The 16,231-nt window shown below is 42.2% G+C and overlaps 1 protein-coding gene across 4 annotated transcripts in view; it reads left to right on the top strand.

Moving 5' to 3' along the window:
* Positions 1 to 14: 14 nt before the first annotated feature.
* LOC139543408 (receptor-type tyrosine-protein phosphatase alpha-like) overlaps positions 15 to 16,231 on the top strand; it is a 51,531-nt gene continuing 35,314 nt past the window's right edge. For 3 of the 4 annotated variants that reach the window (XM_071349536.1, XM_071349532.1, XM_071349524.1), the window contains exon 1: positions 15 to 385. The gene's annotated coding sequence lies outside the window, so the exon portion shown is untranslated. Of the gene's footprint in view, positions 386 to 14,401; positions 14,545 to 16,231 lie in introns of those variants that run through there. The other variant, XM_071349528.1, reaches the window with a different exon arrangement.

Here is a 16,231-nt window from a genome sequence, read left to right as displayed (position 1 = left end):
TCCCATCCCTCCTTAATGCAGACAACATGGCGGACTAAAAGATACGGCTGACCCGCCCGGATACAGCGAATAAACAGTGGGATTCACGCCCCCTATGCTCAAGGAAGACGGAGAGACACCAATTCGTTAGGAACACCCTCGGGAACATTGAGGAATTTTTGGGACGGTTCTAGTCATTCGTTAACATAAACAAACTTGCGATCTGTTGCCTCCAAATTGTCGGTGTGTCCCAGATCGTTCATATCACCCAGGCCCCCCACCCCACATACACACACTATTGGTTCCTGGGGTGTGAAGACAGGGGCCGGGGTTAACGTGGAAAAAGGAAGAAAGGAATTGCACAACTGTAAATATTCAGGATTGTGCAAACCAAACGGAAGTCGTGGTGAGTTTTGTTTTTGTTCTACTGTAAATTGTCACTAGTTACAGTGTAGCGTGCTTCATTTAGTTGTAATAAGGTCCGACTACTTGGTCACAAACAAGCACTTTTGGTTTGTCCCACACATTATCATAGCAAAGTATTCCACGGCGAACATCGTTGTGGTGATGAGCGCGATAAGGCCGAGAGGGAAGCTAGGTGATTTAAAAAAAATAAAAATAAACGTTCCATGGCTATCATCATGGGAGCTCAAACAATAATGTTTGTAGCGACAGAACATTCACACAACTAGCTTGGAGGCAGGGAGGGACATTTTTCGAGGGGGGCTGGTGAGAAAGGGGGAGAGGAGGAATGTCTACATAGTTTTTTATTGGAAGTCCGTATGATAGTGTGTTCTGTGAACGCATACATTGTAACAATGCGAAATAAAACCAAAAGGCGGTCCAGTGAGCTCTACCTCACTGAAAAGTACATATTGATCAATGCTTTGTTGCCGGGGTGGGGTGGATAGAGGGCTGAGTGCGACCACAACGCAAGAATTATATCGCTTTAGACAGCCAGGCCCATTCAAATCACAGCAGATATTCTTTATTTAGTCTCGACAAGCATCATACTGCTTGACCCTGCCTCGCACTCCCCATTTCCTCTTCTCATACTAATTATTCTGGCTTGACTGGATCCTGAGTCGACTTAGTCAAGCCTAAATATAGTTATGCAGGTAGGTTGGTTTCAAAAAGTTAGTTTCAGGGCAGGGCCTTAGTATTTACTTACCACATACTGTAGGTAGTGTTGTAGTGACATGCTGTAGCTTCCTCAATTATCTAATCAATAAAGGTTACTAAACACAGAAAAGACATTTGGCAAAGCAGGAGTCATTCAGGAAAATTTGCTACATTCTGTCACTTTACCTTTTGAAACCAGGGATTTTATTAAGCTGGAGACAACTGTCATTTGATGCCATTTGTGTTTCATCATTAGCCGATATTTGCACCAAAGCTTGAGAATGTAGGGCAACTTGAGTCTTTATTTAATTCTCATGAGACCTGACTTAATCATGGTGAAAGTGGAGATATGTTATATGTATAGAATATGGCCTAATACACATAAGCTTTATTTATAAAAGCTACATGTATGCTCACTGTCGGTCACAGCCAGCAACATGGATAACATTCAACAGCTTACAAAAAGGGAACAGACTGTGGTTTTCATTATTTGGGTCAAAGAAGATAACATCAGTATGATAACATGGTCAAATATCAACATTATGTCAAGAAAGGAAGGAATGGATAGATTGACAACGGCAATACTCCAAGTAGGAAGTAGGCCTATGGCAGAGCGTGGCGTGTCATCATATAAATGAGTTGTGTGCAGCTGTGTACAAAGGGAGCTGACTAGTCATGTCTGGACTGCTTCAGTGTGAGCAGTTGCATTGGTCTCGCCCCACTATGCGCTATCCCAGAATGCAGTTTCCTCTCCACCGAGCTCGGCTTGTTATGTCTTGACTACTCAAGTGCAAAGCAGAAGCTGCTTGCCTCGATCTGACATTGACTCGTCAGACCTGGACTGCCCTAGCATGCCCCGACCGACCCCGTCTTGTCATGTCTGGGCTCATCACTGCTCCTCGCAAAGAGGAGTCTAGTAGTGATTGGGGGGGATTGATACAGGGTCATGCCACCAAAAAACAAATTTTATTTGTCACATGCGCCAAATACAACAGGTGTAGAACTTACAGTGAAATGCTTACTTACAAACTCTTAATCAACAATGCAGTTAACAAAAATAAGTGTTAAGTAAAAAAATAACTAATTAAAGAGCAGCAGTAAAATAACAGCGAGGCTATATACAGGGGGTACCGGTACAGAGTCAATGTGGAGGGGCACAGGTTAGTCGAGGTAATTGAGGTAATATGTACATATAGGTGGAGTTAAATTGACTATGCATAGATAAAACAGAGTAGCAGCAGTGTAAAAGTGTGTGGGAGGGGACAATGCAAATAGTCTGGGTAGCCATTTGATTAGCTGTTCAGGAGTCTTATGGCTTGGGTGTAGAAGCTATTAAGAAGCCTTTTGGACCAAGATTTTGCGCTCCCGTACTGCTTGCTGTATGGTAGGAGAGAGAACAGTCTATGACTAGGGTGGCTGGAGTCTGACAATTTTTAGGGCCTTTCTCTGACACCGCCTGGTATAGAGGTCCTGGATGGCAGGAAGCTTGGCCCCAGTGATGTACAGGGCCGTACGCGCTACACTCTGTAGTGCCTTGCGGTCAGAGGCCGAGCAGTTGCCATACCAGGCACTGATGCAACCAGTCAGGATGCTCTCGATGGTGCAGCTGTAGAACCTTCTGAGGACGAATGCCAAATATTTTCAGTCTCCTGAGGGGGAACAGGTTTTGTCGTGCCCTCTTCACGGCTGTCTTGGTGTGTCTGGACCATGATAGTTTGTTGGTGATGTGGACGCCAAGGAACTTGAAGCTCTCAACCTGTTCATCTGCAGCACTGTTGATGAGAATGGGGGTGTGCTCTGTCTTTTTCCTGTAGTCCACAATCATCTCCTTTGTCTTGATCACGTTGAGGGAGAGGTTGTTGACCTGGCACCACACGGCCAAGTCTCTGACCTCCTCCCTATAGGCTGTCTCGTCGTTGTCAGTGATCAGGCCTACCACTGTTGTCATCGGCAAACATAATGATGGTGTTGGAGTCGTGCCATGCAGTCATGAGTGAACAGGGAGTACAGGAGGGGACTGAGCACGCACCCCTGAGGCTCCACCGTGTTGAGGATCAGCGTGGCGGGTATGTTGTTACCTACCCTTACCACCTGGGGGAGGCCTGTCAGGAAGTCCAGGATCCAGTTGCAGAGGAAGGTGTTTAGTCCCAGGGCCTTTAGCTTAGTCATGAGATTTGAGGGCACTATGGTGTTGAACGCTGAGCTGTAGTCAATGAATAGCATTCTCACATAGGTGTTCCTTTTGTCCATGTGGGAAAGGGCAGTGTGGAGTGCAATAGAGATAGCATCATCTGTGGATCTGTTGGGGCGGTATGCAATTTAGGGTGGGTCTAGGGTTTCTGGGATAATAGTGTTGATGTGAACCATGACCAGCATTTCAAAGCACTTCATGACTACAGACGTGAGTGCTACGGGTCGGTAGTCATTTATGCAGGTTACCTTAGTCCCTGTGCCCAAGAACACTGTTGGTCTGCTTGTTACTTGCCTCGAAGCGAGCATAGAAGTAATTTAGCTCGTCTGGTAGGCTCCTGTCAATGTGCAGCTTGCAGCTGTGCTTCCCTTTGGAGTCTAATAATTTGCAAACTCATCCGACGTGCGTCGGAGCCGGTGTAGTACGATTCAATCTTAGTCCTGTATTGACGCTTTGTCTGTTTAATGGTTCGTCGGCGGGCATAGTGGGATTTCTTATAAGCTTCCAGGTTAGAGTCCCGCTCCTTGAAAGCGGCAGCTCTAGCCTTTAGCTCAGTGCGGATGTTGTTTGTAATCCATGGCTACTGGTTGGGGTATGTACTTGAGGTCGACCGATTAATCGGCATGGCCGATTTCAAGTTTTCATAATCGGTAATCTGCATTTTTGGATGCCGATTATAGCCGATTACATTGCATTCCACGAGGAAACTGCGTGGCAGGGTGACAACCTGTTACGCGAGTGCAGCAAGGAGCCAAGGGTAGTTTCTAGCTAGCATTAAACTTATCTTATAAAAAAACAATCAATCTTCACACAATCACTAGTTAACTACACATAGTTGATGATATTACTAGGTTAACTAGCTTGTCCTGTTGCTGTGCCTGTTCATTTATCATCGAATCACAGCCTGCTTCGCCAAACCTGTGATTTATCAAAGGCGCATTCGAAGAAAGCACAATCGGTGCACGAATGTGACTAACGATAAACATCTTTTGCCTTTCTTAAAATCAATACACAGAAGTATATTTTTTTTAAACCTGCATATTTAGTTAAGAAATTCATGTTAGCAGCCAATATTAACTAGGGGAATTGTGTGACTTCTCTTGCGTTCATTGCACGCAGAGTCCGGGTATATGCAACAGTTTGGGCCACCTGGCTCGTTGCGGACTAATTTGCCAGAATTTTACATAATTATGACATAACATTGAAGGTTGTGCAATGTAACAGCAATATTTAGACTTAGGGTTGCCACCCGTTAGATAAAATACGTAACGGTTCCGTATTTCACTGAAAGAATAAACGTTTTGTTTTCGAAATTATAGTTTCCGGATTTGGCCATATTAATGACCTAAGGATCGTATGTGTGTTATTATATTATAATTAAGTCTATGATTTGATAGAGCAGTCTGACTGAACGGTGGTAGGCAGCAGCAGGCTCGTAAGCATTCACTCAAACTTTTCTGTGTTTGCCAGCAGGTCTTAGCAATGCTTGATCACAGTGCTGTTTGACTTCAAGCCTATCAGCTCCTGAGATTAGGCTGGCAATACTAAAGTGCCTATTAGAACATCCAATAGTCAAAGGTATATGAAATACAAATGGTATAGAGAGAAATAGTCGACGCGTCATAATCCATATAATAACTGCAACCTAATATTTCTTTACTGGGAATATTGAGTCACCAGCTTACATATGTTCTGAGCAAGGAACCTAAATGTTTTACATGGCACATATTGCACTTTTACTTTCTTCTCCAACACTGTTTTTGCATTAAACCAAATTGAGCATGTTTCATTATTTGAAACTAAATAGATTTTATGTATTATATTAAGTTAAAAGTGTTCATTGATCATTCAGTATTGTCGTAATTGTCATTATTTCAAGTATATATACATACTGTACATACAGTTGAAGTTGGCAGTTTACATACACCTTAAACTGAGTTTAAATGTATTTGGCTATCACAATTCCTGACATTTAATCCAAGTAAAAATTCCCTGTCTAAGGTCAGTTTGGATCACCACTTTATTTTAAGAATGTGAAATGTCAGAATAATAGTAGAGAGAATGATTTATTTCAGGTTTTATTTATCACATTCCCAGTGGGTCAGAAGTTTACATACCCTCAATTAGTATTTGGTAGCATTGCCTTCAAATTGTTCAACTTGGGTCAAACATGTCAGGTAGCCTACCACAAGCTTCCCACAATAAGTTGGGTGAATTTTGGCCCATTCCTCCAGACAGAGCTGGTGTAACTGAGCCAGGTTTGTAGGCATCCTTGCTCGCTCACGCGTTTTCAGTTCTGCCCACAAATTTTCAATGGGATTGAGGTCAGGGCTTTGTGATGGCAACTCCAATACCTTGACTTTGTTGTCCTTAAGCCATTTTGCCACAACTTTGTGGCAAAAAGTATGATCTTTGTCCCCATGTGCAGTTGCAAACCGTAGTCTGGCTTTTTTATGGTGGTTTTGGAGCAGTAGCTTCTTTCTTGCTGAGCGGCCTTTCAGGTTATGTCGATATAGGACTGGTTTTTACTGTGGATAGATAGGTCCTTTGCTGTTGATCTTGGATTGATTTGCACTTTTCACACCAAAGTACGTTGATCTCTAGGAGACAGAACACGTCTCTTTCCTGAGCAGTATGACAGCTGCGTGGTCCCATGGTGCTTATACTGCGTACTATTGTTTGTACATATGAACGTGGTACCTTCAGGCATTTGGAAATTACTCCCAAGGATGAACCAGACAATTTTTTTCCTGAGGTCTTGGCTGATTTCTTTTGATTTTCCCATGATGTCACGCAAAGAGGCACTGAGTTTGAAGGTAGACCTTGAAATACATCCACAGGTACACCTCCAATTGACTCAAATTATGTCAATTAGCCTATCAGAAGCTTCTAAAGCATGACATAATTTTTGGGAATTTTCCAAGCTGTTTATAGGCACAGTCAACTTAGTGTATGTAAACTTCTGACCCACTGGAATTGTGATACAGTGAATTATAAGTGAAATCATCTGTAAACAATTGTTGAAAAATTACTTGTGCACAAAGTAGATGTCCTAACCGACTTACCAAAACTATAGTTTGTAAACAAGAAGTTTGTGGAGTGGTTGAAAAACGTGTTTTAATGACTCCAACCTAAGTGTATGTAAACTTCCGACTTCAACTGTATGTGTGTGTATATATATATATATATATATATATATATATATATATATATATATATATATATATATATATAAATATATATATAAAATAAATACAAATTTGGGCCGATTCATCGGTATCAGCTTATTTTGGTCCTCCAATAATCGGTATCGGCGTTGAAAAATCATAATCGGTCGACCTCTAGTATGTACGTACAGTCACTGTGGGATGACGTCATCGATGCACTTATTGATGAAGCCAGTGACTGATGTGATGTACTCCTCAATGCCATCGGAAAGAATCTCGGAATGTATTCCAGTCTGTGCTAGCGAAACAGTCCTGTAGCTTAGCATCTGCGTCATCTGACCACTTCTTTATTGACAGTCACTTGTGCTTCCTGCTTTAATTTTTGTTTGTAAACAGGAATCAATAGGATATCTGTTTCTGTAGTTAGAAACAGATAAGATTAGCGTTCCTGAAATGTTATTTTGTTGAAATATAATTTGATCTGAGAAATTAAGCTAATTGATTGCTTTCATGGACGACTGGCTTGAATTGTGATGACCACACAATTTATTTTCATCGGTTTTCTACCCAAACTTGCAAAGGACATTTAGTGATCCATTTAATAAAAACAGGATATCAGCTAAATGGATAAAAGGGTGTGGCACAGTGCAGCCCTGAACCTTTTGATGGTTGAAGAATTGTGAAATTGCCTGCTGTAAAAAATAAATAAATATTATTCAGCATGCTTTAGGACCATGCAGACGCATCGGAAGGGGCGGACAGGCTGTATAACTTTGCACCCAGCGGTTTCTAAAGCCAGTGTGGCATGTTGAGTTTGTTTATTTCCTATGAATTTGGCTCTAGCGTGTGAATTGTTTGGGCTATTAGCTATTTTGACCCCACAAATGAAAGCTAAGATTCCCCTCTACAACGTTCACAAGTCTCGCATGACTCATTAGAAAGGACTTTTACAAAACTGCACAGAATTACTGGGGGAAATTAATTGTACCGAGCTGTCTGTTCAAACTACTAGCACACTGCTCGGACACCCATGCATACCCCACAAGACATGCCCCAGAGGTCTCTTCACAATCCCCAAGTCCAGAACAGACTATGGGAGGCGCACAGTACTACATAGAGCCATGACTACGTGGAAATCTATTCGTGGAATCTATACGTGGAATTTGGCTATTCCACATCCGGTAACTAAATGCAAGCAGTAGAATCAAAAAAAATAATTTACTGGTAAAAATACACCTTATGGAACAGCGGGGACTGTGAAGAGGCACACACATATATTGTTGTATGGTGGTATTGTACATTTTGTATTGTAGATATGTAGTGGTGTAATAATGTTATATGATGTACTGTTTTATCTTTTGTTTTGTATGTAATGTAAGTGCTTTAATGTGTTTGGACCCCAGGAAGTGTAGCTGCTGCCGTGGCAAAATGCTAATGCAATTGTGATCTTCTTCCTATGAATTTGGCTCCAGCCTTGGAACGGTTTGGGCTATTAACAATTATGACTCCATTCCTGAAAGCTAAGACTCTCAGAAACATATCTTCTGTTCTCAGAAAGATTAAATAAACAATGATTGCCTGATATTCTTCCTTTTGCTTTCTGGAATTTTCCATTACCGGTATGGTGCATTTCAATAACTTGAAAGCATACTTAATTCAGGCATTTGCTGATTTGACATATCTTTGTCTTGTTTATAAAGCCAGATTCCAAAGCATCATCAAATCTATTTACAGATTTGTTTCAGATACACCCAGGGTCCTATTCTAAAACAAATGTTTTAATAGGGCAGTAAATATAGTACAGAAAATGATTGTGTTTAGTGGAATGCACTGTACTTTGGCGTTAAAGTCTGCCACATCTCTCCTTTGAAAGATAAAGTAACTTAGTCATTCGATTGTGATATCATTTTCAGAGAGAGAGTGACTCTAAGCAGTTTGGCTCATTGGACAAGTCAGTTGTTGAGTGGTATGGAGGTTTTTGGCAATACACTGTAGATGTGTGTTCCAGCGTAGAGAGACCCACAGCTACTGTAATTGGGACTGGCAGTGTCTGCTGTGGCAGGTGGTATGGTGGTATGGTGCAAGTTCCCAGAATGTCTTGTATTGTATTGACTTTTGAATAGAATTGACATGAGTTGATTTTACTTTCTTCGGCATTCTTAGTAGATTTAATCTCACTCGATGTTCATCTCAAAGTGCACTAGATTGATACATTTAGCTTTTGAAATTTTAAATAGTTTTTTCCCCCCAATGTCCTGAAATCCTAGCAACGCATCTGGATAACACTAGCATAAGCCTAGCTACTGATGTAAATAACATCAGATGCTAGGGTAAATATTTAGGCCCTATCTAACAACTGAGGGCTGTTGGACATGAACTCTTTACCATTCTAGAGGGTGTAGGACAGTTTCTATTGCCCCAGAGTCTAGACACGGTAGTAGCAGCTCATTGAAAAAGTGCACCTTGAGTGGCAGTTTGACCTTGTAAACACTAGTGGAGCTATTTTCAAAACACATTAGCCTATTTAGGCCCATTTTTGACTGCGATCACTTGCACTGTCAACCTGCACTCGTTGCAGAATTTAGACCTATTAAAATGTTTTGAATTAGGCTAAATTCCACTGAGTATCAAGAGTAATGGTCTCATTTCGACGCTAATACGGAACCCAAACCGGCTGCGCGCGTGTGCCATCATGCATACATTTATTTTGTCTTCCGACACCAAATGCGATCAAGACACGCAGGTTAAAATATCAAAACAAACTCTGAACCAATGACATTAATTTGGGGACAGGTCGAAAAGCATTAAACATGTATGGCAATTTAGCTAGTTAGCTTGCACTTGCTAGCTAATTTGTCCTATTTAGCTAGCTTGCTGTTGCTATCTAATTTGTCCTGGGATATAAACATTGAGTTGTTATTTTACCTGATATGCACACGGTCCTCTACTCCTACAATTAATCCACACACAAAACGGCCAACCGAATTGTTTCTAGTCATCTCTCCTCCTTCCAGCCTTTTTCATCTTTGAACTTATATGGTGATCGCATCTACACTTTCATAGAATTACCACGACAACCGGCAAAACAGTTCGTCTTTCAATCACCCACGTGGGTATAACCAATGAGGAGATGGCATGTGGGTACTTGCTTATATAAACCAATGAGGAGATGGGAGAGGCAGGACTTTCAGTGCGATCTGCGTCAGAAATAGAAAGGAGTTATATTTTAGCCCTTGGCATCGCAGACGCTCGTTGGTGCGCGCAATAATTGAATAACATGGATTTCTACATATATTTTGCGACGCGTCTGATCAGCATGTAACACTTCTCTTTTCTGTGTCTTTTCAATGGGGACCCAAAACACTGACACTAATTCACCTATGGATTAACAAGTCGCACAAGAACTGTCTGGAGAGGGTTTTATTATGTTATGTAGGCACTACAATGTTCTCAACCTATTAGCTGATTTATGGTGGGCCTCCCATCTCACCTAGCTCTGACAATAGCCCAGTTAGGCTTGTCCTCAAATGGTATCAGTGGAAAAGTTATTTGGTGTCAATTTTTCCTGCCCTACATAAGATAACAAATCTAGAGGGAACACTGATGTCAGAGGGTGTAGAGAAGCTCTGGGTCTTTGATGGGTCTCTTATCTTGCAAAGGCTGAGGGAGTGTGATTATGGTCTCTGCAGAGGTTGGTCAGTGTGGCAAAGTCACATAGGCCTGGAGGTTACGGGTGGGGCTAGTCCTTTGAAAATAGAGGGTACGCTTGATTTGGCTAACCCGGTGCACTAGGAAGGGTCGTGAAATGTTTAAAGGGAAAACTCTGCTTTCCTGGTGCGTTTCTCAAACTAATGTGCACGTACATTTAATGCCTGCCTGCCTGCCTGGTATTAGATAAATGGATAGATTAATATTATTTTTCATATACAGTGCATTCAGAAAGTATTCAGACCCCTTAAATTTTTCCACATTTTGTTAGATTACAGCCTTATTCTAATATGGATTAAATTGCTTTTTTTCCCCCTCAATCTACACACACTACCCCATAGTGACAAAGAAAAAAGTTGTGTGCAAATGTATAAAAATGAAATCAAATTTTATTAGTCACATGTGCCGAATACAACAGGTGTAGTAGACCTTACAGTGAAATGCTTACTTACGAGCCCCTAACAAACAATGCAGTTAAAAAATATACGGATAAGAATAAAAAATATACGGATAAGAATAAAAAAATAAAAGTAACAAGTCATTAAAGAGCAGCAGTAAAATAACAATAGCGAGGCTAAATCTAATTTATTTATATAGCCCTTCTTACATCAGCTGATATCTCAAAGTGCTGTACAGAAACCCAGCCTAAAACTCCAAACAGCAAGCAATGGGGTACAGGGGGGGGGTACCTGTAGTGTTACCTTAGTGTTCTTGGGAACAGGCACTATCAGTGAAGTGAAGACACTTGCCAGTTGGTCAGCGCATGCTCGCAGTACACGTCCTGGTAATCCGTCTGGCCCTGCGTCCTTGTGAATGTTGACCTGTTTAAAGGTCTTGCTCACGTCGGCTGCAGAGAGCGTGATCACAGTCTTCCGGAACAGCTGGTGCTCTCATGCATGTTTCAGTTTTATTTGCCTCAAAACGAGCATAGAAGTAGTTTAGCTCATCTGGTAGGCTCGTGTCACTGGGCAGCTCTCGGCTGTGCTTCCCTTTGTAGTCTGTAATAGTTTGCAAGCACTGCCACATCCGACGAGCGCCAGAGCCGGTGTAGTATGATTCGATCTTAGTCCTGTATTGACGCTTTGCCTGTGATGGTTTGTCGGAGGGCATAGTGGGATTTCTTATAAGCTTCCGGGTTAGTCCCGTTCCTTGAAAGCGGCAGCTCTACCCTTTAGCTCAGTGCGGATGTTGCCTGTAGTCCATGGCTTCTGGTTGGGGTATGTACTAGAGGTCGACCGATTAATCGGCATGGCCAATTTCAAGTTTTCATAACAATCGGAAATCGGTTATTTTGGAAGCTGATTTTTTTTTTTTTTTTTTTTTTTTTACACCTTTCTTTAACTAGGCAAGTCAGTTAAGAACACATTCTTATTTTCAATGACGGCCTAGGAACGGTGGGTTAACTGCCTTGTTCAGGGGCAGAATGACATTTTTACCTTGTCAGTTCAGGGATTCAATCTTGCAACCTTACGGTTAACTAGTCCAATGCTCTAACCACCTGCCTCACGAGGAGCCCGCCTGTTGCGCGAATGCAGTAAGAAGCCAAGGTAAGTTGCTAGCTAGCATTAAACTTATCTTATAAAAATCAATCAATCATAATCACTAGTTATAACTACACATGGTTGAGGATATTACTAGTTCATCTAGCGTGTCCTGCGTTGCATATAATCGATGCAGTGCGCATTCGTGAAAAAGGACTGTCGTTGCTCCAACGTATACCTAACCATAAACATCAATGCCTTTCTTAAAATCAATACACAGAAGTATATATTTTTAAACCTGCATATTTAGCTAAAAGAATATTAAATATTAACCAGGTGAAATTGTGTCACTTCTCTTGCGTTCATTGCACGCAGTCAGGGTATATGCAACAGTCATTGCGAACTAATTTGCTAGAATTTTATGTAATTATGACATAACATTGAAGGTTGTGCAATGTAACAGGAATATTTAGACTGATGGATGCCACCCATTAGATAAAATACAGAACGGTTCAGAATTTCACTGAAAGAATAAACATTTTGTTTTCGAGATGATAGTTTCTGGATTCGACCATATTAATGACCTAAGGCTCGTATTTCTGTGTGTTATTATGTTATAATTAAGTCTGATTTGATAGAGCAGTCTGAGCGATGGTGGGCACCAGCAGGCTCGTAAGCATTCATTCAAACAGCACTTTTGTGCGTTTTGCCAGCAGCTCTGCTGTTTGACTTCAAGCCTATCAACTCCCGAGATTAGGCTGGTGTAACCGATGTGAAATGGCTAGCTAGTTAGCGGGGTGCGCGCTAATAGCGTTTCAAACGTCACTCGCTCTGAGACTTGGAGTAGTTGTTCCCCTTGCTCTGCATGGGTAACGCTGCTTCGAGGGTGGCTGTTGTCGATGTGTTCCTGGTTCGAGCCCAGGTAGCGGCGAGTAGAGGGATGGAAGCTATACTGTTACACTGGCAATACTAAAGTGCTTAATAAGAACATCCAATAGTCAATGGTATATGAAATACAAATCGTATAGAGATAGTCCTATAATTCCTATAACTACAACCTAAAACTTCTTACCTGGGAATATTGAAGACTCATGTTAAAAGGAACCATCAGCTTTCATATGTTCTCATGTTCTGAGCAAGGAACTTAAACGTTAGCTTTCTTACATGGCACATATTGCACTTTTACTTTCTTCAACACTTTGTTTTTGCATTATTTAAACCAAATTGAACATGTTTCATTATTTATTTGAGGCTAAATTGATTTTATTGATGTATTATATTAAGTTAAAATAAGTTCATTCAGTATTGTTGTAATTGTCATTATTACAAATAAATAAAATAAAATTGGCCGATTTTAATCGTTATCGGCTTTTTTTGGTCCTCCAATAAATCGGTATCGGAGTTGAAAAATCATAATCGGTCGACCTCTAGTATGTACGTACGGTCACTGTGGGGACGACGTCATCGATGCACTTATTGATGAAGCCAATGACTGATGTGGTGTACTCCTCAATGCCATTGGAGGAATCCTGGAACATGTTTTGGTACCCTTCCCCAGATCTGTGCCTCGACACTTTCCTGTCTCGTAGCTCTATGGACAATTCCTTTGACCTCATGGCTTGGTGTTTCCTCTGACATGCACTGTCAACTGTGGAACCTTATATAGATAGGTGTGTGCCTTTCCATATCATGTCCAATCAATTTAATTTACCACAGCTGGACTCCAATCAAGTTGTAGAAACATCTCAAGGATGATCAATGGAAATACGATGCACCTGAGCTCAATTTCAACTCTCATGGCAAAGGGACTGAATACGAAATGTGATCAGTTTATTTTTCATAATTTGTCAAATGTTCTAAACTGTTTTCGCTTTGCTATTATGTGTAGATTGAGGGAAAAACATTTATTTAATCCATTTTAGAATAAGGCTCTAACGTAACTGTGGATAAAGTGAAGGTGTCTGAATACTTTCCGAATGCACTGTACTCACAGTACAGAATCGTCCACTACTGTGTTGTAGCACCCACCTGGGTGATGCTTCGGCGACTGTAAAAGCGCCAGTAAGACCACCACCCCTTGGCAATAATCCGAACAGTCCACATAGGGGGCAAGCTTCTGCATCCCATCACACTGCAGTCCACTTCCCAATCGGGGAAGCTGGCCAAAAAGCCAGTGGTGTTTTGGTTATTCAAATTATATCCCCGAGCCGACTAGGTAAAATCTTTGAGCAAGGCACTTAACCCTAATTGCTCCTGTAAGTCACTTTGGATAAGAGCGTCTGCAAAATTACTAAAATGTAAATATGAAAGTAGGCTAATGCTAGCAAAATTGTATGAAGGACTGCAAGCAGCAATGAGACTGCCCATTGCACGTTACAACTCAATGGCCACAGTTTCCAATCCTAGCTAACTCAGCACATGAGTTTCCATTTAGGCAATAAGGGATTCAACCCATTAGAAATGCACAAGTTCACTATGTTGACCCTTTGTTATAGTTTTGTATGCAGGCCAATGCATGGAAGCCCGTCGTCCCTACATTTGCTGATGGAGTGAGAGTAAGTGTGGGTTTGTGGCCTTCAGCCTGCCTCTTTGGCCCACACTACGCTCCCGGGTCACAGTGGCTTTGGGGGAAGGCCGCTGCTTAGCGCCGCCACATCCTCTTCTCTGTGTGATGTGGGTAGACTGTAGAGGCCCCTGGCGTGCTCTGTGAGAAACCCCACAACAAAGCAGAAGCAGCCTACATGCACAGCCTGACTGAGTCACCACATTTGCGCTTGGTCCTTTGAGCCGGACACACTCTAGCTCCCACAAGCTTTGGCTGACAGCACATTTTGCCTTGGCGCAAATCCTGGATCTTTCACTCCGTTTCACCAATTTCCTGGCTCATATGAAGGAGGTGAGCGAACACTGTCACAGAGCATACTAGGAGCAGTACTAGCCCTATAAAAAGGGAAGTCCAGAGTATTGTGGGTGATGTGTGGCGTTGAGGATGTATAATCTGTGGTCTGTGTTGGGGGCGAGGGAGAGTCTTGGGCATGGCCTACTTGAGCCGCCATGAAGAGGGTCATTCAGAGTATTCCTGCCTCAGCGGATCCCCCTCAGGACACAGGCAGAGTATTAATATGCCATGAATGAGGGCAGACAGACTGCCATTATCTCTCCTCGCGATGACTCGTGAAGCAGTGCACCCGCGAGTGAGTGGGGGGGGGGGGGGGGAGTTTGCGCTGCTCCAGTACATGCTTGCCTTGCTGTCGTCAGTTCCATCAAGGCCGTTGGGCTGCTTATCAGCGGGCGCTGCCGGCGTCCTGACAATCTAAGCTACCCGCCTTGGATGAACTAGAGTTGATGGTGTTGTTTGGCACGCAATGTTCACTCATGAGCTGGTTCGCTTGAGATGTAGGAGTGACTCAGTCAAATGTACTGGCCGTTATCAGATGCGCTGAGTTTCCATATCTGTATCAGCTGTAGAGAATTTTACTTTAGAGAATTAGGTGAATCCGCTGAGTCTAGTGCAGCTGCTCAGGTTGATGTTATAAGGTGAGGAGAGGATTGTCAATCAGTGTGTAGGCCTGCTTATTACACGCGTTGCCTAAACCCAAAGCAGATGTGAACAAGTGGGAGGATCTAGCGTAGATCTAAAATGCACTGTGCTTTAGCTGTTTTCATGTCATTATGATATTTAGAGACCATATGGACAAGAAATACGAAACGAATGGTAAAATGGCCCTTGAAGTAAATCTCTCACAATTGTGTGAATGAAATACCAGGAGGTGAAACGCCATCCTGTGACCACGCAGTCATTTCACACTGATTAGGCTGACACTTGGTCACAGGCGGATAGGGAACAATGTATTTATTCTGTAGTCATGCTGTGGGCACCACTTACATGCAAAAAACACAGGTCTACATCCATATCCACGGTTGTTAAAACTGCAATTGCAGGGAAGACTTTGAAGTAACAGGCTGTTTCTTTCTTTGTGTCATGGTCAATTGTTTGTCAAATGACTGCTTTTAAAAATCGGTCTGTCCTTTTGAGATTCCCACGTCGGCTTCTTTAGCCTCTGTCAAGCATGTCCAGGGAACTTCCGTCATCGTTGTGATAAGTTAGGCTCACGCTCTGTAATGGATCCGTTCATTGGTTAATGTTAACACCTGCAAAGTAGGTATGGGGGCCTACTCTAATCCTGCTGTGCCACAAAGTGTCTTTGTTTTCCTCCCAATCGTCTCTTCGTTGGCATCTTTAATTGGATGGAGCTGGACAGAATGGCCTCTGTATTAGCCTAGGCAAGGTCCATGTGAAAGAAAATGAGCAGAGACACTCGATAAGTGATTCCTCACGAAACCGACATAAAATAGAACATGATTTTGCGGATTTTGGCATCGAACAGAACATAGAACAGTCCTTCGGAGGAAGACATATTTGGCATGTTGTATCTAAAAGCATAATTGATAAATAATATCGAAGTTGGTTTATGACATTTTGCGTTTAGCCTGGCCTCCTTTAAGACTCCGTAGTCATTTGTCTGTAGGTGCTACGCTGCAAACATTGGTGTCATATGACGCTTTACGACTTCCTGTAATAT

This window comes from Salvelinus alpinus, chromosome 2 (assembly GCF_045679555.1).
Source record: "Salvelinus alpinus chromosome 2, SLU_Salpinus.1, whole genome shotgun sequence".
Taxonomy (NCBI): domain Eukaryota; kingdom Metazoa; phylum Chordata; class Actinopteri; order Salmoniformes; family Salmonidae; genus Salvelinus; species Salvelinus alpinus.
The sequence above is the reverse complement of the archived record's forward strand: the minus strand, read 5'-3'. Positions and strand labels throughout refer to the sequence as shown.